The sequence below is a fragment of the Enhydra lutris genome, unplaced genomic scaffold (assembly GCF_002288905.1).
Source record: "Enhydra lutris kenyoni isolate GAN:26980312 unplaced genomic scaffold, ASM228890v2 scaffoldscaffold65, whole genome shotgun sequence".
Taxonomy (NCBI): Eukaryota; Metazoa; Chordata; class Mammalia; order Carnivora; family Mustelidae; genus Enhydra; species Enhydra lutris.
In genome coordinates this window covers 2,490,453-2,513,363 of record NW_019154149.1, presented here as the reverse complement: position 1 = coordinate 2,513,363, position 22,911 = coordinate 2,490,453, and the positions used below count along the sequence as shown (strand labels likewise).

Genomic DNA, 22,911 nt, shown 5'->3' with positions numbered 1-22,911 from the left:
AGACATCTGACCTTAAGAACTGCGAGGGAATACATTTATGTTGGGTTACGCCATTAAGAATGTGGAAATTTCTTACATCATCAGTAGAAGATTGATGTAGAAGCTATGTGCCAGTTTCTGTGCTATGTTCTGGTGATACTGTGGGGATAAATTACCATAATAATCTTCCTGCCTTCATGCTGCTTGCAGTAGAGTGAACAAAGATAATTTTACAACTGATAAAAACATTTATTCTTCTTCTCACATATAATGGTCTAGTTTGGAATAGCTACTAGACCAGAGATTCTAAAACTTTAAGTGCTCAGGGACTTTCTACACTCTTAATATTACTGAGAACCCAAAGAGCTTTTGTTTATGTGATTTTAATCTTCTGATATTTACCCTATGGAAAATACAAACTGAAAAATATATTTTGAAGTCAGATATTTTTATTTTTCAAAAGATTTTCTTTACTTATTTGAGGAGAGAGTGAGAGAGAGAGAGCAGGAGTAGAGAGAGAAGCAGACTCCTGGCTGAGCAGGAAGCTGATGTGGGACTTGATCCCAAGACCCTGAGATCATGACCTGAGCTGAAGGCAGACCCTTAACCATCTGAGCCAACCAGGTGCCCCTGAAGTCAGATGTTTTAAAAAGATTTTATTTATTTATTTGAGAGAAAGAGAGTATGAGTGGGAGGGAAAGGGACAGAAGGAGAAGCAGGTTTCCCGGTGAGTAGGGAGCCCCACATGGGTCTTGATCTCAGGACTCTGAGATCATGACCTGAGCCAAAGGCAGATGTTTACCCGAATCAGCCACTCAGGCACCCCATGAAGTCAGATTTATTGCAATATTATTTATATTCATTTAACTACAATTTTTAGTGAATAGTTCTGAGGGTTTTGACAAATGAAATCATTCATGTAACCACTACGAAAAGATCGATACAGAACATTTCCATTATCCCCCAAAGTTTGCTCTTCTGGCCCTTGGTGTTCAATTTCTTCCATCCCCAGTCTTTGGTAACCATTAATATGTTTTCCATCTCTATAGTTTTGGTTTTCCAGAATGTCAGGTAAATGGAATGATATCTGGCTTTCTGTCACTTAGTACAATGCATTTAATATTCATCTGTGTTGTTATAAAACACAAAAATTTATTACCTTAAAGTTCTATGGATCTTACTGAGCTAAAATCAAGCTGTCAGCAGGGCTCTTCTCCTTTCTGGATGCTCTAGGTGAGAAGTTGTTTCCATGCCTTTTTTATCGTCTAGAACCATCTCTATTTTTTGACTAGTGGCCCTATTCCTCCAATCTTTTTTTTTTTTTTTAATTATGTTACATTAGTCACCATACAGTACATCATTAGTTTTTGGTGTAGTGTTGCGTATAACACCCAGTGCTCCATGCAATACATGATTTCCTTAATACCCATCACCAGGCTAACCCATCCTTCCCAAACCCCTTCCTTCTAAAACCCTCAGTTTGTTTCCTGGAGTCCATAGCCTCTTGTGGTTTGTCTCGTACTCCGATTTTCCCCCTTCATTTTCCCCTTCCTTCCCCTAATGTCCTCCATGCTCTTCCTTATGTTCCACAAATAAGTGAAACCATATGGCAATTGATTTTCTCTGCTTGACTTATTTCACTTAGCATAATCTCCTCCAGTCCCATCCATTTTTTAAAATTTTTAAGTTTTTAAATTTTTAATTAAAAAATATATTTATTTATTTGTCAGAGAGAGAGAGAGAGCACAAGCAGGCAGAGTGGCAGGCAGAGGCAGAGAGAGAAGCAGGCTCCCCACCAAGCAAGGAACCCAATGCGGGACTCGATCCCAGGACCCTGGGATCATGACCCGAGCCAAAGGCAGTGGCTCAACTCACTGAGCCACCCAGGTGTCCCTAAATTTTAATTTTTTAAAAAGATTTTATTTATTTATTTGACACAGGGAAAAAGACAGCGAGAGAGGAAACACAAGCAGGGGGAGTGGGAGAGGGAGAAGCAGGCTTCCCGCTGAGCAGGGAGCCTGATGCGGAGCTTGATCTCAGGACCCCGAGATCATGACATAAGCTGAAGGCAGCTGCTTAACAACTGAGCCACCCAGGTGCCCCAGTCCTGTGCATGTTGATACAAAAGTTAGGTATTCATCTTTTCTGATGGAGGCATAATATTCCATTGTATATATGGACCACACCCTCTTTATCCATTCATCTGTTGAAGGGCATCTCTGTTCTTTTCACAGTTTGGCGATTGTGGATATTGCTGCTATGAACATTGGGGTACAGATGGCCCTTCTTTTCACTACATCTGTATCTTTGGGGTTAATATCCAGCAGTCCAATTGCTGGGTCATAGGGTAGCTCTACTTTTAGTTTTTTTGAGGAATCTCCACACTGTTTTCCAAAGTGGCTACACCAACTTGCATTCCCACCAACAGTGTAAGAGGGTTCCCCTTTCTCCACATCCTCTCCAACACTTGTTGTTTCTTGCCTTGTCAATTTTTGCCATTCTAACTGGGGTAAGGTGGTATCTCAATGAGGTTTTAATTTGAATCTCCCTGATGACTAATGATGATCAACATTTTTTTCATGTGTCTGTAAGCTATTCATGTATCTTCTTTGGAGAAGTGTTTGTTCATATCTTCTGCCCATTTTTTGAATTGATTATTTGTTTCTTGGGTGTTGAGTTTGAGAAGTTCTTCATAGCTCTTGGATATCAGCCCTTTGTCTGTAATGCATTTGCAAACAGCTTCTCCCATTCTGGTGGGTTGCCTCTTTGTTTTGTTGACTGTTTCCTTTGCTATGCAGAAGCTTTTTATCTTGATGAAGTCCCAAAAGTTCATTTTTGCTTTTGTTTCCCTTGCCTTTGGAGATGTTTCTTGAAAGAAATCGCTGTGGCTGATGTCAAAGAGGTTAACTGCCTATATTCTCCTCTAGGATTTTGATGGATTCCTGTCTCACAGTGAGGTCTTTCATCCATTTTGAGTTTATCTTTGTGTATGATGTAAGGGAATGGTCGAATTTCCCCTGTTCATCTTCAAAGCCAGCAACATCCTATCTCTCTGACCCTTCTTATATCTTCACAGTTCTCTCGGACTACTACCAGGAAATGTTTTCTGCTTTTAAAGACCCATGAGATTAGATTGGCCTGCCTGGATAATCTTGGATAATTTCCCTATCTCAAGGTTCTTAACCTTATTCACAAGTACAAGTTCCTTTTATGATGTAAGGTAACATATTCTTTGCTTCCAGAGATCAGGACATGGACGTCTTTAAAGGTCATTTTTTCTGCCCATCACAAGTTCCTTTTTATTGCTGAATATGCTATTGCATATATATGATACATTGATATACAATGATTTATTTTATTTTTAAAAGGTTTATTTGTTTTTTAAATTCCAATATAATTAATACAGTGTTTTATTAGTTTCAGGTGTACAATATAGTGATTCAACAATTCTATATGTTATTCAGTGCTCATCACGATAACTGGTGTACCATGATTTATTTATTTACCAGTTGATGGGCGTTTGAGTTGTTTTTACTTTGGGTTGATTATGGATAAAGCTCCTATTAACATCTGTGGATCTGTGTTTTCATTTCCATTGGGCAGAAACTTGGATTATATCTGCATAATTATATTTCTTAATATCACCAATCTCATCAAAAGAGAGTTTAAGCATTAGGAAGCTTTTATACTTACTGTGGTGGATACAGGTTTTTCCAAATTTTAATTTCCACTAAGGACCTTGAAATTTTATCATTGGCAGTTGTTTTTCTTGAAGTGATAGGGTTGTTTCATTCATTTCTAAGAAACTGTTTGCTAACTGAAAGGTCCCCCAATAATGGGTCCGTGATTAAAGGAGCCAGACTAATAGAAAGTGAAGGTCAAGCAAAGCTTTATTTCGCGCCAAGCATCAAGAATCAAACCGACCGGGCAGGGCCACACCTTTTACAGAGAGCACGACGTCTCTCTGCTTCACAGACTAGCTTTTAAGGGCAAAGGCCATGTGGTTGGGCCTGGCCACGCACAGGTGGCCAATGAGATTGTAACACACAGAGAAAGCTGCACAGTCATGCTAGGTCACACATAAGTGACCAATTAAATTACAATTTACCCTAGGAGATATTTGAACTAGCCTATCACCTTGGTCAGAATTGGCGCCCAAAAGGCTCCCAAAGGGTGGGGCTCATACTCCTTGGTAACTAGGGAGACAGTATGTGCCCCCCCCCCCCACTGATTGGATGTCTCCACCTGGCCTGACCCACCCTTGTATTTGGGCTTTGTTACCTGGGACTGGTTTCTGGGACTTGTTTTTAAGTAAGTCCCCTGCGGGAAGCGGGGTAGGGACAGTTTAAGTTTTACTGCATCAACAACAAAATCACTGTTTAACCCAAGATGGAATCCCTCTGGCTAAATAGGCCCTCACACTAACTACCTGCATCTGACAAAGGCATAGTTTGTCAGTTGTTATATTCAAGTTAAAATGGGGTGCCATGCCATGAAAAGAAATGGCTAATTCTCCTTGCAACGAAAACAATCACACAAATGCTTTTCCTTAAGACAACCATCCTACTTTCATATGCAGAAGTGTTTTATGTGTACTCCTCATGTGTTACACGGAGTATTAACAAGTTGTGAACTCATGGTCAAGATTTAATGAAATTAGTAATTTTCCTTGCTTCTTTAAGGATAGTCTTACCTGAAACTGACTTTTCTTTGCAACCACTGCCTTAACTCACACTCAGGCACCAGTATTGATCCGCCTCTGCCTTCACACCACCAGTGCCAATATCCACACAGTGAAAGGGGAATAATGACTTATAATTATTCAGAACATAGTTTTCACCTCGCAGATCCCCTGAAAAGGTCTTAGGGACCCCTAAAAGACTGTAGACCACACTTTGGGAATAATTTCTATGAATAAATCATTGTCCAGAGACACCTTAAATGTAGAGGTTATTTTCATAAGCTAATAAAACACTGATTTTATGCCAAAGTACTAAAAATATTTAGTCTGTATTTTATATATCTGACTTTTCTAATATCTTTTTTATTTTAGTGACTGAGATGATGTCAGAATGATGTTATCTAGATTGCAATCATGGTTCAGTTACATTTGTTGAAAAATTCAATGTAAAAATGCCTTCTGGGAGGTAATGTTACTATCTTTATTTTATAGATGAAGAGTTTTTAGTTCAGGGAAGTTAATTAGTATGGACTGAGGTCAAAATTTAAAGCCAAGTCTGCCTTAATTAAATAGCTGGGATTATTCTGTGATATTGTGTTTTCATCCCATAATACAAATAGTAACTCTGGAAATGAAGTGGAGATAATAATAGAAGTCAATAATTACATGCACATATCAATATATTTCTATTCCATTTTATATATAAAATATTGAATTGATTATTTTATATGAAACTCAGCTAACCTCAATGAACTTTTCCACGGATGTCATCTTAAATTTCTCTCAGGACATGTAGTTCAATTTGAAACCTGAGGTTTCTAACAACTGTCATTTGATTTATCCAGTCACAAATTAGCAAAGTCACAATTGATTAATTTTTGTCACTGTTCTGTCCTTAATCTTCCCAGTGTTTCCTAACTAATTTCTGTGTAATTTGTTTCTGGAAATTGCTGGTGGTGGAATTATGTTTGAGATCTCCCAAAAGAGAATTTCATCAAAATTAAGAACTGAGGTTGAAGAAACTTATTTACATTGTTTAGAAACATATTGGGGTCACATTTTCCATGAATCCAGTTCATCTCCAGTGATGGTCATGCCCTTCTGATCCTGGCAGAACTGGATATAACATAAATGTTTGGTTGATCCAGTGTTTTGTGATGCTTTTTATGATGTCCTCATGTATAGCAAAGTCAGTACTACTACAATTCATTACTCATAGGTCTGCGCAAACAGCATCCTCTGTATCATAGTGAGTTTACGGTGAGCAGTTGGGATGATCAGCTGCATAGACTTCTTTCCATGCTGAATACTCTAAACCATTTACAACCTTGACTTTCTTATCCTACTTCTATGACTGCCCTTTTCTTTACCTACTGGCGTTATCTGATTTCATCCATACCTTAAATGTGGATATTGGTATAGTCGAAAGAACACTGGGCAAACAGTAGAATGACTTGAGATCTGGCAAATACTGTAATCTAGGGTATCTCTCTTTCCGGGCCTCAATTTCTTTTGCTGTCAAAAGAAAGGTTGTGTAAAATGAACTGAAGTCCTTTCAAGCTCTGTCTCTATGACTGTAAGGCAAGAGGAAGGAAACGTGTGAATAATATACACCTACAGAATTAATCAAAATTAGGATCTAAAGAATGATACTGTATAACCTTTCTTTTTTTGATAATCCTGGTCAGGTTTATTGGTCCAGCTTATGGTAAGGTTATACAGAGACATCCTTTTCCTTTGAAGTTGCTCATACAGCATTCTGTATAATACGTTGAGCTCAGCTAACTGTGTTTAAAACACCACAAACATGAGGGTTCATTTTAATGGACAAAAACATCAGTTTAACGTTAATTTAAAAATATGGGGCACCTGAGTGGCTCAGTTGGTTAAGCAACTGCCTTCGGCTTAGGTCATGATCCTGGAGTCCCTGGATCGAGTCCCACATTGGGCTCCCTGATCAGCAGGGAGTCTGCTTCTAATTCTGACCCTCTCCCTTCTCATGCGCTCTCTCTCTCTCTCTTTCAATCTCTCTCTCTCAAATAAATAAATAAATAAATAAATCTTAAAAAAAATATGGTAACACCCTAGAATTATCCAAATGGATTTGTTTCTTTTTAATAGATAAAGATGTAACCTCAAATTGAAAGCATCAATAATAAAAGAGAACATCAAAATATTTATCTAAAGTTTTTTTTTTTAATTCACAAAAGCTCATAAGATGGACTTTAAGAGAATATATTAAAGTGATTGTGAGCCAGAAGTCCAAAACAGATTAAACTGTGTCAAAGGTTATGCTAACCAATCTGACTCACAGTTTAGAATATTGTTCTTTCTGAATGTACAGTTTTGGCTGCTAAAAATGATAGAACACAGGAGTGGCAGAGCTAAGGTGTTGGTGTAGTAGGAGGACCCTTTGCTTGCCTCATCCCTCTAACACAGCTAGATAACTATCATAACATTCTGAATACTCAAGAAATTGACCTGGGGACTGATACTGATAGAAAAAACTGCACGACCAGAGGGAGAGAAGAAGCCACTTCAAGGAAGGTAGGAGGCATGTTTTGGGGGAGAAACAGATTGCAGTTGCTGCTGAGGGGAGCAAACCCTGGCTGCAGAGAAAGGTGGGAGAGAGAGTGGAGCACACAGGGGTCCACACAAGGAGAACACGTCCCCAAAGCCATTGGCTGTAAGAACAAGAGGGGCTGAATTTTGTGAGTTTTTCCAACCAGTGGGGCTCCAAGACTGGAGTTCTAGAGGTCCCGAGGCTTCTCTGTGATAGAGACTGGAGGACACAACTCTGTTCTGGAGATGAGATATGGAAACAATCCAGGGGCAGATGGTACCATGTGAAGGTCACCTAAGGGGCAAAGGGAGAGACTGTTTGTACTTTTTTTTTTTTTAAACATTTTATTTATTTATTTGAGAGAGAGAGAGAGAGAGACAGTGAGAGAGAGCATGAGCGAGGAGAAGGTCAGAGGGAGAAGCAGACTCCCCGTGGAGCTGGGAGCCTGATGTGGGACTCGATCCCGGGACTCCAGGATCATGACCTGAGCTGAAGGCAGTCGCTTAACCAACTGAGCCACCCAGGCACCCCTGTTTGTACTTTTTAGAGCACATCTGTGAGAGATGGCATTGCCTCTCAGGGGACAAAAGAGCCAACAGGTGCCATTTCCCTCACCTGCCCCTCAGCACAGATGCAGAGACACTTTCTGAGTGCAGCTAACTGGGACGCTGGCTATTTAGCTGGCTCACTCCAGATCCCATGCCCCTGTGCTCTGATGCGACTGCCCTTCCGGGTCAAACCAGCCTCAGTCCCAGCACAGTGAGACCCTTTCCCAGAGGACCAGCATAGGTCCCTGCCATACCCGGTTTCTGGAGGTTGGAATGCTCAGAGTCAGTGGGCCTGGCTAGGGTAGAGCCCACAATGTGCTACGCTGCTCCAGGCAGGTAAGTGACCCAGAGACAGACAGTGTGAAATCAGGGATCTGAAAAATGCCTGTGATGCACGAGGGAAAATTATTCGCTCCTCTGAAAGTGCTTCCCTGAGAGCAGTCATCACAGACTACCCCCCCTCCAGGGATAATGTGGTGGGCTGGTGTCATTTCCCTTTCCCTCCCTTCAGCATGAACCAACTTCTATAAAAAGCATGGCGACAACACTGGCTGCCTAGCCTGCTTACTCCAAGTCCTGCCCTCTATACTCTGCTGGGACTATTTTTCTCAGCAAGTGTACCTAAAGAGCAGCACACTGGGCCCCTTCCCCAGAAGACCAGCACAAACACCCACGAGCACCATGTCTGTGGACCTCAGTGTTCTGCAAATTTCACCTTTAGTGGAAGTAACATGAGGTCTTTTAGCAACACCAGAGCACACCTACTTAAAACTCACCACGCTCTGGCCAAGGTCCAAATACTCCCCACTGCAGGCAAGGAGAGACTCTGCGAAGACTGACCTGAGGGACAGAACAGCCAAAACACAGCAGCAGAGCTCACACAGAACACACCAGACACACTGAAGCACCAAGCACTGGACATTATATGATCTCTCTTCATAATGACATTCAAGACAGGGATGAGCAATGTTTTTCAACATGGTACTGGAAGTCCTAGCCTCAGCAATCAGACAATAAAAACAAAAGGCATCCAAATCGACAAGGAAAAAGTCAAACTTTCACTATTTGCAGGTGACATGACACTATATAGAAAACCCAAAAGACTCCACCAAAATCATTTGCTAGAACTGATACATGAATTCAGTAAAGTCACAGGATACAAAATCAACGTACAGGAATCTGTTGCATTTCTATACACCAGTAATGAAGCAGCAGAAAGAGAAATCAAGGAATCAAGCTCATTTACAATTGCACCCCAAACCGTAACATACCTAGGAATAATGAACCTAACCAAAGAGGTAAAAGATCTCTACTCTGAAAAACACGTGTCAAAGAAATCGAAGATGACACAGAGGAATGGAAAGCTATTCCATGCTCCTGGATTAGAAGAACAAATGTTGTTAAAATGTCTATACCACCCAAAACCAATCTACACATTTAATGCAATCCCTGTCAACATCCCACCCGTGTTTTCAGAGAGCTAGAACAAACAATCCTAAAACTTGTATGGAACCACAGAAGACCTCGAATAGCCAAAGCAATCTTGAAAAAGAAAAGCAAAGCTGGAGGCATCCCAATTCTGGACCTCAAGCTCTATCACAAAGCTGTCATCATCAAGACAGTGTGGTACTGGCACAAAAGCAGGCACATAAATCAACAGAACAGCATCGAAAACCCAGAAATGGACTCTCAACTCTCTGGTCGACTAATCCTGGACAAAGCAGCAAAGAATTGTCCAATGGAAACAAGACCGTCTCTTCAACAAATGGTGTTGGGAAAACTGGACAGCAGCATGCCAAAGAATGAAAGTGGGCCACTTTCTTACACCATACACACACAAAAAAATTCAAAATGGATGAAAGATGTAAATGTGGGAGAGGAAACCATCAAAATCCTAGAGGAGAACACAGGCAGCAACCTCTGAGACCTCAGCCGTGGCAACTTTTTGCTAGACACATCGGCCAGAGACAAGGGAAACAGAAGCAAAAACGGACTGTTGGGACTTGATCAAGATAAAAAGCTTTTGCGCAGGGAAGGAAACAATCAACGAAAACTGAAAGACAACCTATGGAATGGAAGAAGATATTTGTAAAGATATACGTGATAAAGGGTTAGTATCCAAAATCTATAAAGAACTATCAAACTCAATACCCAAAAAACAAATAATCCAGGTAAGAAATGGGTAGAAGACATGAATAGACATTTTTTTCCTCTAAAGAAAACATTCAGATGGCCTACAGACCCATGAAAAGATGCTCAACATCACTCATCATCAGGGAAATACAAATCGAAACCATGATGAGAGACCACCTCACACCTGTCGGAATGGCTAAAATTAACAACACAATAAACAACAGGTGTTGGCAAGGATACAAAGAAGAGAGAACTCTCTTGCTCTGTTGGTGGGAATGCAAGCTCTTGCAGGCACTTTGGAAAATAGTTTGGAAGTTCCTCAAAAAGTTAAAAATAGAACTACCTATGATCTAGCCATTGCTACTAGGTATTTTGTACCCAAATGATACAAAAGTAGTGATTTGAAATGATCCGTGCACCCTGATGTTTGTAGCAACATTGTCAACAATAGCCAAATAATGGAAAGAGCCCAAATGTCCGTTGACTGGTGAGTGGATAAACAGGAAGTGGTATAGAAATACAATGGAATATGACTCAGCCATAAAAAGGAACGAAATCTTGCCATTTTACAATGACATGGATAAAGCTAGAGAGTATTATGTTAAGTGAAATAAATCAGTCAGGGAAAAACAAATACCATCTGATTCCATCATATGCGGAGTTTAAGAAACAAAACAGATGAATGTAGGGGATAAAAGAAAATGAGGTGCAAACCCTAAAACAGACTCTTAATTATAGAGAACAAACTGAGGGTTACTGGAGGAGAGGTCGGTATGGGGATGGGTTAAATGGGTGATGGATGTTGGGAGAGGACTTGTGATGAGTGATGGGTGTTGTATGTGAGTGATGAATCACTAAATTCTATACTTGAAACTAATATTAAGCTCTATGTTAACTAACTGGAATTTAAATAAAATCTTGGAAAAAAAAGATAGAACACAGAGTTACTACATTGATCCAGCAAGTACCCAATGGGCCCTATGCATGCTGGGCTTTACTGGCACACAGTGGGTGCCTATAGTTGCTCAAAATTCCATTTGAAAATGGGCTAGGCAGGCCTCACTAGGATTATTATGTGACTGTGAAAAGCTCAATCCTAATGGCATTTCACTTAGCAAGGATTTTTTAGAACTATTATCAGTTCTTTGAAAAAAGTCTATTTATAATATTTGAAAAATGTGTATTTATAATATTCTGTTCTGAATGGAAAGAAAAAAAACTACTTGGAAGGAAATCAAAAGTTAAATGACTACCATTGTTGAGGAGATCAATCAAAATATAAGAGAGTGGCTACAATCTCAGGTTCCAGGGGGATCTTTTTTTAAGATTTTATCTATTTATTTATTTGAGAGAGAGTGAGAGAGAGCACAAGGGGGAGGGAGAAGCAGGCTCCCTGCTGAGCCTGACTTGGGGCTCTATTCCAGGGCCCTGGGATCATGACCTGAGCTGAAGGCAAACACTTAACTGACTGAGTCACCCAGGGGCCCCAAGGGGGATCTTGATATTGGGCTTTTCTCACTCTCTACTAAGCCAGACAGGAAAAAAAAAATCAACATGACTTTAGTAGAAACAAGGACCTTAGCATTATGTACAAGGGGATTTCAGGGAGTTAGGAATGTAGGAACAGAATGTTCCCTTAAAAAGGTCTCTACACAAGGGAAGTGTTAAATTAATCATAGTCTACATGCTGGTTTAATGGGAGCATTTCCAATTGTCTTTGTGGACTTATATTCTGTTTTGTTATAGCCTCAGAAAACATATCACAGATTACTGTGACAATTCTGAGAGGAGAAATTTGAGAATATGGAAGAGATGATTCCATAAGTCTATAAAATACTGAATCAAAAAATCAAGAAGCATTATAGTCACCTGAAGAATAAGATTCATCTCTAATCAGAGCATATAGATACACTGAAGCATGGACCAAAACCATGAACATAATACATCAAGTCTGTGCTTTCAAGTTTTAGGGGGAATGTTACCTGTCAAAGCCATTAACGTTAGCACACATGTGAAAATATGTGCACCTGGCATATATGTATGTATCAACCCTGAGGTGTATAGAGTCAGAGAAAACAAGTGGGTTTCCTTTGAGAGAGCTCTAGATAAAGTAGCTTCCTTGGGGAAAGTTGAATTTCGCTTTAAATTTAGAGATGGAGAATGTTCAAGAACACTGCTAACTGTGATGTCAGAGTTCTAGTAGGTAGGGATGTGGCGGAGCAAAGGAAATTCTGAGCAGTGTGCGGGCACACAGAGAAGAGAGTAGAGCTCCCTTGGAGCTTGTGGTTTGGATGATGACCCAAAACAATGGATAGGTGAGAAGTGGTAGAATCAGTTCTAAATTAGGCCAGATCTCAAGAGGTTTGATAACTGGCAAGAGTGACTCAAATTGGATTTAACCGGTTACTATGTTTTACAACAAAGCCGGCAAGCAGGCTAGAGAGTGGGTCTCAGCAAGATACAGGCCTAGTGGTTCCCTGTGCCTCCTGCTCTCTCGTACAGGGTAGCCCAGAGTGTGTGGGTTGATGGGCTCATTAGTTTGAGTGGAGTGACCTCAGTGGTCAAAGGCAGGTTTTGAAGTCTTACTAATGTGTAATAAGAAGTAAGTACAGTTGACCCTTAACACAGCTTTGAACTGTGTGGATCCACTTATACTTGGATTTGGTTTTGATCAATACAGTGTAGGACTGTAAATATACCTTTTCTTCCTTTTGATTTGCTTAATAAGTGTTCTTTTTGATAGCTTACTTTACTGTAAGAATACAGTATATAATACATATACAAATATGTGCATCAACTGGTATGTTATTGGTAAGACTTCTGGTCAACTGTAGGCTCTTCATAGTTAAGTTTTCAGGAAGTCAGAAGTTATATGTGGATTTTTCACTGTGTAGGGGGTTGGCAGCCCTAACCCCTGTGTTCAAGGGTCAACTGTATATTACTTTGAATCATGTTTTGTCATTGTAAGTGCATCAGCATTTGCTAGAGAGCCAGGTAGATTTATGAGTGGCTTGCCAAAATGGGACAGCAATTGTCCAATGACCTTTCAAAATATATGAGTTGTGTAGTCATTTTATTTGTTATTTCCATCTAGTCACATAGTGCCTTTGAAATAAACACCTATTCATGGTACGACATGGCAAGCTAGACAATTTAGAAGAGATATTCAATTTTGTTGGAATATAATTTATTATATTATTATTATTATCATGATATTAACACTGTATTAATCAGAAAGTTAGGATAGGGTTCAATAGTTTGATGAAATAACTTTTTCTTAAAGCCCATGCAAACAAATATCTTTGCAGCAGTGCTCATTAGGTCATGATTGTGATATTATCCTGTGTGCCCCGAGACAGAGAAATCAAGTGTTATTCTTCAAGCCTTGCTTATTTTGATACCAATTTGGGGGTTTGATGAGATAAAATTTGAGTGTTCTTTATATGATAATTATTTTGTGTGCAATACATTATGCTTATATTTTTCTATGTGATGTTGCCATTCATTACTCTCAAGTTTCAAGCCTTTTGTTGTCTTATGGCTTCATATTTTAATTCTTCCATGTACTTGAAATTCATTCTATAATATGGTATATCATGATCCCATGGTCCTTGAAAGCTCTGTGTCCAGGCTCCCTGCTCAACACTCCTCTCCTCCCCACTCGCTCCTATTCTCTGTCACTATCTCTTTCTCTTTCAAATAAATAAAATCTTTAAAAAATCATCTGTTTAATTCCTGGGCTCTGTGTCTCTGATATCTTTTCATTTTCATTGACTTTCAATCTCTTCTTATGCTAGTTCCTGACTCCCTTTATTCTATCTTTATGTGATAATATCAGGTAGGGTTAACCCTCTGTTCTTGGTCTCCTTCTTGCAGTTGAATTTTAGAATAGTTTTAACAGATTTTTTTTTAAAGATTTTATTTATTTATTTGACAGACAGAGATCACAAGCAGGCAGGGAGGCAGGCAGAGAGAGAAGGAAGCAGGCTCTCCGCAGAGCAGAGAGCCCGATGCGGGGCTCGATCCCAGGACGCTGGGATCATGACCTGAGCTGAAGGCAGAGGCTTTAACCCACTGAGCCACCCAGGCGCCCCAGTTTTAACAGATTTAAAGAAAAAAAAATTCTGCTCAAGTTGTTATTGTAATTGTACTAAATGCATTTGGTAATTGAAAAAACGCTTGGCATTCTTACAGTATGGAGTTTTCTTTTCAGAAATCGTGAATTCTTCATGTTCTCAAGTCTTCTTTCATGTCTATCAATACCATTTTGTACTTGTTGTCATAATGTGTCCCACTTCCCAGTCTTGTGTTAATGAATATTTTGTTGCTGTTATTTCCACTGGGCACAGGACTACCCTAGAAATATTTTATTCTCCCGGAGGTTGCAGACTTAAACATACTGAAAGATATATGATTTCTTCCTGTGTCTACTCAAGGTCTCCAGGAAGAATAAAACCAAGCATTTGTGCATACATTAGAACACTACGTTGCTGAATGTACTTCAGCAGGTCATTGGTTTTCTGCAGAAGTATTTTGCATTCTCTCTGCAGCAGTGATTTAAAATACAAATATACTGTAAAGTTAATAGAATCATGAAAAACATCTTAAAGAACAGAACATTTCTTGGATATTAACAGATTTAATATAACTTCTTGATGTGACAGTAATATAGCTTTGCTGGGAGAAATGCAAAGGTACTCTTATTCCTTCTTCCACAAACATCAATACACTGATGTATTCATTTGCTCAAATAATATGTACTGAGTACTTAGTTTGAGTGCCAGGCACTGTTCTAGGCACTGGAGATATGGCAGTGCAAATGACAGATAAAATCCAAGCCTGCATTAAGATCATATTCTGGCAAGGGTGACTTACATTAAGTAAACAGATCTATGTAACATAATTTCCGGTGATAACATAGAAAGAGAGCACTGGAGTGGGTAGGTGCATGTATTACTATTCTAGAATGGTTGTGCAAGGACTCTGAATGAAGGAACAGTGCAAGCAAAGATCTGGGGAGAAACATTATTGAGTAGAAAGACTATCAAGTGAAAGGCTGCCATAGGGAAAGTTTGGGGTCATATTCAGAGACTAGTAGATCAATGTAGCATTTAGATACATGGCACAAAGTTTAGGGTAGGTTGGGGCCAGAATAAGAAGGGTCTTATATGTCACACCAAAGTGTTTTAAAATTTTATTCCCTTTTCTGGCTTTATTGAAATAGAATTGATGTATAATATTGTGTAAGTTTAAGGTATGCAGCATATTGATCTGATACATTTATATATTGCAAAATAATTACTGCCATAGCATTAGCTAATACCTGCATCATATCATCAAATTACCATTTCTTTTTGGTGGTGACAACATATAAGATCTATTCACTTAGCAATTTTCAGCTATAAAATACAGTACTATGACTATAACCATTGTGCTTTACATTGGATCCCGAGAACTTATTCATCTTATAACTGGAAGTTTATATCTTTGACTAATACCTCCCTTTTTCCTCCTCAGCCATTGGTAGCTACCATTCTAGTCTGTTTCTGTGAGTTTTGCTGTTTCAAGTTCAACATATAGGTGATATCATATGGTTATGGTATTTTTCTTTCTCTGACTTATTTCACTTAGCATAATGCCCTCTAGGTCCATCCTTGTCACAAACTGTAGAATGTCCTTCTTTTTCATGGTAGAATATAAGCATATCACGTCTTCTTTATCCATTCATCCATTGGTGGGCACTTTTTTTCCATGTCTTGACTATTGTAAATAGTGCTGCAATGAACATGGGAGTAGAGATAACTCTTTGAGATCTCATTTTCTTTCCCTTCCTTCCTTCCTTCCTTCCTTCCTTCCTTCCTTCCTTCCTTCCTTCCTTCCTTCCCCCCCTCTTTCTTTTGTACATACTCCAAAGTGGGATTGTTGGATGAAATGGTATTCTATTTTTAACTGATTGAGGAATCTCCATACTGTTTTCCACAGTGGCTGCACCAACTTACATTCTCATAAACAGTATACAAGCATTCCCTTTCCCTTACTGACACTTCTTATTTCTTCTATTTTTGATCATAGCCCTTCTAACATTCTAGGTTATTGTGGTTTTGATTTGCATTTCCTGACAATTAGTGATGTTGAGTACCTTTTCATTAACTTTATTCTTTAAGTAGTGGTAACCATCAATTGTTTTAAAGCACAGTTGATTGGAATCATTTTTGATGATTTGGAATATGGTCTAGAACAAGAAAAGGTTGGAGGCAATAAATCAAGTTAAGAAGAGTACGTAATATTGGCTAAGATTTTCTTGGCCTAAATTAAGGCAGTGGCTGTAGTATGAGAGAAGAGTGGGTGGATGTGAGATGTGCAGAAAAACATGGCAAGAATGTAGGCTTTATGAGAGCATCTGGCTTTTACACACTACCAATACAAAATGAATACAAAATACAAAATGAGAGTTGTGGTTGATGGGTCAAACTCCAGTCCCAGAAAGGACTCAACACCCCGCTTGCTTGTGAGAGTAAATGCAAGGAGGCCTTACTTCTAATCATGCTGTGTGGAAGCCTTCTCTTCTAGTTTCCATAAGCTTCTACCGCCTCATTAGTCCCCTCACCAAGTACCTCGGCTTGATGTTGTTTTTTTTTTTTTAATTTTTTTTATATTTTATTTATTTATTTGACAGAGAGAGAGAGATCACAAGTAGTCAGAGAGGCAGACAGAGAGAAAGGGGGGAAGCAGGCTCCCTGCTGAGCAGAGAGCCCCATGCGGGGCTCGATCCCAGGACCCTGAGATCATGACCCGAGCCGAAGGCAGAGGCTTAACCCACTGAGCCACCCAGGCGCCCCTGATGTTGGGTTTACTGGGAGGAGATGACTTTTATGCACTGAGCTCAGAGACTAATTACTTTCTAGTAAGGTAAGACTTCCTCCTAAAGACGGACTAAGATGTGAATGGGAGAACATTGGAAAGTGATAAGATCTTTATAACCAGCTTTAGCTCTCCAGGTTCTATCTCAACCAAGCACTTCTTGCCTTTGTTCTGTTGGGAAAAATCTTTTAGAATTACAGTTTTAGAAATGATAGCAGTGACATTTATTTTTATTGCCAAGGAGAGTTATCGTTTTCTAAAGTATTTTACCGTTTGAACTTGATCTTCACAGATATGACTATATGGAAGACTTTGAAGGCATTAGAGCACTGGAGCAACTGTTAAACGATGAAGGAGAGGTGGCAGTAAAGGAGGCAGATGGCTTACAGCCCAGGCAGGACAACGTCACTGTGCTGCCTATGCAGCTTCCTGGACCGTCCATTTGGGCAACTGACTCTTACAACAACTGTGAGAACACAGGGTGCCCTCAAGCTTCTCTTCATTTCCAAGAATTCCAAGATCTTATCAAAACCCCCCCAGACGATTCACCCACTGATATATACGACTTTAACTTTTTGTTGTCAGATGTGAATAAAGACAACCATGAAGACGATACCCAAAAAACTGTCTCAAGCTACAGCCCCTCACAGTTTGATTGCCTGAGCTTGATGCAGGATAATATGATGTGTAAAGCAACCGACTCCTACCAGACAACACAAGTAGGAAGGATCCAGGCAGAGGAAGGAAGGAGCAACAAATGGAAAACTATCCGAAAACCATCTTTAGAGAAAAGAATGCCAGTTCGGAGAGCACCTCAAGTCAACCCAGATCCAGTGCCCGAGAGAAAAAGAACAGCTCCTATTAACCCTGCATACACAATTCGAAAGTCAAGAATTGCTAGCAGTGTCCACCTGAGGCCGTACAGGGACAGGGTGATTCACTTGCTGGCGCTGAAGGACTATAAGAAACCCGAACTACTCACTCGACTGCAGAAAGACGGCATTACCAAAAATGACAAGGACTCCCTTGGGGAAATTCTGCACCAAGTAGCCAATCTAAATACTCAGAATTTCTCATATACCTTAAAGGATTACGTCTTTAAGGAGCTCCAGAAAGATTGGCCAGGGTATAACGAAGTAGAGAGGCAGTCACTGGAGTTGGTGCTTTCCAGAAAAGTAGATGCATTACAGAATGCAACGGGTACCAATTCCACAGAATCTTCTGTAGGTTGTGGTAGAGATGGAACATCTTGGGAACAACTTTCTAATGCAGCTATTAATTTGTCGAGGAGAAAAGTTAGAATATCTCGCCTCACAACCGGAATACAGTCAACACCGAATGGCTGTGTGATGAACACCAGTGCAAAATCTGCTTTAGGGCTCTCGGGACGTTCTGAGGCGACTGCCTCTTCCATCCATCCTCCGCTGCCCACAACCCACCCTCCCTCTTCACAGCCCCCTCAGCCTGCACGTTCCGGCAGCAATTCCTGGGGCAACGCAGAGAGACCCGAGACTCTAGGTCCCCGTGTTGCCAGCTTTAGTGAAAATACAAACATCTCAGGGAACCCGGGGGCTAAACATCCTCCCTTGAAAATAGTACCCTCTGTCTCAATTCAAATGACATACCCAGAGCCTATGGAGACAGAACCCTTGATGTCTGATAAGAAGTCTGAATATACATTTACTGAACGTGAAGCAAAGGACCAAGAGTACGACATTGACATGATGGGGAGACAGGAGACAGATTGGGAAAGACAAGGTGAAGGTGCAAAGCCAGACTCCAAACAAGAAGTTAAAGAGGTGTGCACTGCTCCCGGGAAGACTAGTGCAGCATCCGGGCTCCCAGGTTCTCTGGCTAACTACGTCCCAATAGTTTCCTCTGAGCAGCGTCAGCAGTATGAGCAGGAGTTTAGAGTAGAATATGATGAATATCAGGGCTTGTATGCCAAGATGCTGACTTTATCTAGAGTATTTATTAACCTAGATTCAAAGAGGAAGCACCTTTCTCCAGACTCAAAAGAATATCAAGATATTAATAAGAAAATCTCTCTAGAATATCAGAAGATGAAGCAGATTAATCCCAATTATTATGCAGAAAAACATAGATGCCAGTATCTTTATAACAAGCTGGCTCACATTAAAAGATTAATAAATGATTATGACCAGCAGCATGTAAAATCATAGCAATGGAACAGAGCTAGGATCAGAATAAATACATATAATCTTATTTATTTAAAATTCTGAATTGCTTGCTCTAGGATTCTAAAGGGATAAAACCACTTTGTTGAAACAGTAGTACCATTTAAAATTTTCTTCCCTTTTATGTTCCTTTTGATTTTAGTTTTCATTTATGATATTTTTGTTTATTTTATTTTATTTTTTATTTATTTATTTGATTTTGTTTATTGATTTATGTTTATTTTAATTTTATGTTATTTTTATTTTTCTTTATTTACATTTTACTTCCTTTTACATGCTTTTCTGTAACTTCAAAGCTGTTTCATCTGATTCCTTTTATACATAAAATGTGTGTTTTCATTCCCTTTTTTAAAAAAAGTACCAAGGATCCAGTATCTTTGAATAAAACTTGTATACATTTAAAAAGTAAAAACCTGTAATGTGTAATATGAAATCCTGTTGGATAAAAATAAAAACTTATAATGAATAATATGAAATGCTAGTGTCTTTTTTTAACTTTTAATGAGTACTATCATTTGAAATGGGAAACATGTTTACAAATCTAAGATATTTTGGGGGGGCAGGGGAGGTGCTGAGGGAGAAGGAGAGAGAGAACCTTAAACACGCTCCATGCTCAGCATGGAGGTCAACTTGGGGCTCAGTCTCAGGACCCTGAGATCATGACGTGAGCTGAAATCAAGAGTCGGACGTTTAACCAGTGGAGCCACGCAGGTGCCCCACAAATCTAAGTTTTTAAATGTTTTCCCCAAATTTAAAAATATTAGAACGTTCCCAATAGCATTGCCGCTACCTTTGTTTTCCTCTCATCTACCCTGTGTCCCTCCCTCCCCCAAAATGGCAAACACCTCCTCAAGTTCACATTTATTTTTCCCTTGCTTTTCTTTTTGAAGACTTCCATTATATTTCTAAGTATTCCTAAACAGTATATTGTTCAGTTCTTGGATCTTTATGAAAATGATGGCATCCTACATGTATCCTCAACTTGTTTTCTTCAGTCGTTCTTATTCTTCTGGGATTCCTTTTTTTTTTTTTTTTTAAGATTTTATTTGTTTATTTGACAGAGAGAGACAGAGCAAGAGAGGGAACACAGGCAGGGGGAGTGGGAGAGGGAGAAGCAGACCCCCTGCCAAGCGGGGAGCCTGATGCGGGGCCCCATCCCAGGACCCTGGGATCATGCATGACCTGAGCTGAAGGCAGACGCTTAACGGACTGAGCCACACAGGCGCCCTACTTCTGGGATTTCTCTATGCTGATGCACAAAGCTGTAGTTTATTAGTCTTCTCATTTATATGTTGGGTCATCATGTGGCCTCAGCATAATTTAGTTATCCAGTCTCTTGCTATCAGAGATTGGGTTGTTTGTCAGTTTTTGTTATTATAAGCAATGTTGCTGTGAACACTTTTTACACGTTTACCCCTTTCTATCATGTCTGTGATTATTTTCATGAGTTTTCACTTTCTATGACTTTTGAGCCCCACAGGAATTTATTAATGCCTTTGTATGGTCAATAGTTATTTAGATTTATATGCGTTTCCTTTGCTTCTCAGGTTTTCCTCCATTTTCTTATTTCTGACTGAGATAGTTTTCTTTTTTCTTCAAAAGCTCCCTTTAGGGGCGCCTGGGTGGCTCAGTGGGTTAAAGCCTCTGCCTTCGGCTCAGGTTGTGTTCCCAGAGTCCTGGGATCGAGCCCCGAGTTGGGCTTTCTGCTCAGCAGGGAGCCTGCTTCCCTTCCTCTCTCTGCCTGCCTCTCTGCCTACCTGTGATCTCTGTCTGTCAAATAAATAAATAAAATCTTTAAAAAAAAAAAAAGCTCCCTTTATCCTTTAATGTAGGGTCTGCTGGAAGTGAATCCTTTTGGTTTAGTTTGCATGTGCTTTTAACTGATCTTTAGTTTTAAAGGACAGCTTAACTAGATACAGGATTCTAAGCTGGTGGTTACTTTTGTTGACAGTAAAAAAATGCAATTCCATTTTTGTTTGGCTGTTTTATTCACGTGGAGGGAATTAGCTGTCAATCTTGTTCCTCCTTTGCTGGTCATGCGTCTATTTTTCTATCTGTGTTTTAGGTTTTTCTTCTTGTCTTTGGTTTTCAGCAGTGTAATTGAAATGTATTTAGTTGTGATTTTTGTTACTTATCCTGCTTGGGGTTCAGAGTACTTTTTTTAAAAAAATATTTTATTTATTTGACTGAGAGAGATACAGCGAGAGAGAGGGAACACAAGCAGGGGGAGTGGAAGAGGGAGAAGCAGGCTTCCTGCCAAGCAGGGAATCTGAAGCGGGGCTCGATTCCAGGACCCTGGGATCATGACCTGAGTCGAAGGCAGACGCTTAACGACTGAGCCACCCAGGTGCCCCCAGAGTACTTCTTGAAACCATGGTTTGATGCAGCCCATTAGGCTTGGAAAATTCTCTCCTAATATTTCTGTAAATATTACTTCTTTCCATTCTTTCTCACTTCCTTTCCATTTTCCTCATGTCTCTTTTGGTCATTTCTGTAATTCCTATTGTTCCTCTCCATATTTTCATCTGTGTATTTTCTACTGACCTAACTTCTAGCTCTCTTATCTTCTAGCTCTCTTATCTTTGTGATAGGCACCATGTTTTGTCAGAAGAAAGTTGTTTCTTTATAAATAATATTATAATAATTCAGACTGGAGGTATATGGACTTAAAAGGGGAGGAGGAGGTGTTAAAATAAAAGTGCAACTAGAAAATGTGCATAAATAATTTCACACCAAGGGAATAGTATTTAAAATCATATTTGAAATCGCTGGCTCACTTCCTAATTTTATTTTTGTTACTCTCATAAATGCTGTTTTTTGAAATATAAAACATCCTACCTAACTACCTACATACATACCATATAGGTAGCAAGCTGGCTGGTTAGCTAGATTATCACCCAGCAGACTGCTTGATGTGTAATGGACACTTAGTAAGTGGCAGTTGCAATTAATTAATTACTATTATTCTGTTGTGAAATACTGCCACAAACTTAGCAACTCAAAACGAGAGACATTTATGGATTGCCTCACAGTTTCTGTGGGTCATAAACCCTGGCACAGTTTAGCTGGTGGTTCCTCTGCTTCAGGGTTTCTCATGATGCCACATTTAAGATGTTGGCTGAGGCTGAGGTCTCATCACTTCTGGAGTTATTGACATGATTCAATCAATTCCTTTTGCGCTTCTGGCTAGAGCCTTTGTTGCTTTCAAGATGATGGCAGATATAGACTTCTGTTCCTTTCCACGTGGGATCTTCATGCAGCAGTTCACAACTTGGCAGTGGGCTTTATTAACGAGGCTGTTTGCAAGATGGAAGTTGTAATCTTATGTAACTTAATCATGGAAGTGATATCCTATTACCTTTGCCATACCAAGCCGCAAATTCCATCCACACTCTAAGGGAGAAAATTATATAAGGACATGAATATCAGAAAGTGGGATCACTGGGTGCCATCTCAGAGTCTGTCTGCCACAGACAGACTTTAGAAAACTCAAATAACTCCTTTCATATAACCATTTTCTGTATTACTTTTTTTTTTGAAAGAGTCCACGTGGCAATACCATACCGCATTTAAAAAAATTTTTTTTAAATTATTTATTTGACAGAGATCACAAGTAGGCAGAGAGGCAGGCAGAGAGAAAGGGGGAAGCAGACCCCCCGCCGAGCAGAGAGCCCGATGTTGGGCTCAATTCCAGGACCCTGGGATCATGACCTGAGCCGAAGGCAGAGGCTTAACCCACTGAGCCACCCAGGCGCCCCTTCTGTATTACCTTTTAAAACCAGTTTATTACATCATTCCTCACACTACTCTGTGAAGAAAAAGACACTCATTTTCTTATAAAACACCTGAAGACAACTCAGGCTCTATAAAATATCAATTAGTACAGTCAGAATATCTCCCAATTTAGATGTCTCAAAAAGTGTCCTATCACAGGAGATGGTCTTTGAA

At 39.7% G+C, this 22,911-nt stretch overlaps 1 pseudogene; it reads left to right on the top strand.

Moving 5' to 3' along the window:
• The first annotated feature begins 8,084 nt into the window (after window positions 1–8,084).
• On the top strand, window positions 8,085–18,948 carry LOC111158955 (annotated as a pseudogene).
• The last annotated feature ends 3,963 nt before the right edge of the window (window positions 18,949–22,911 follow it).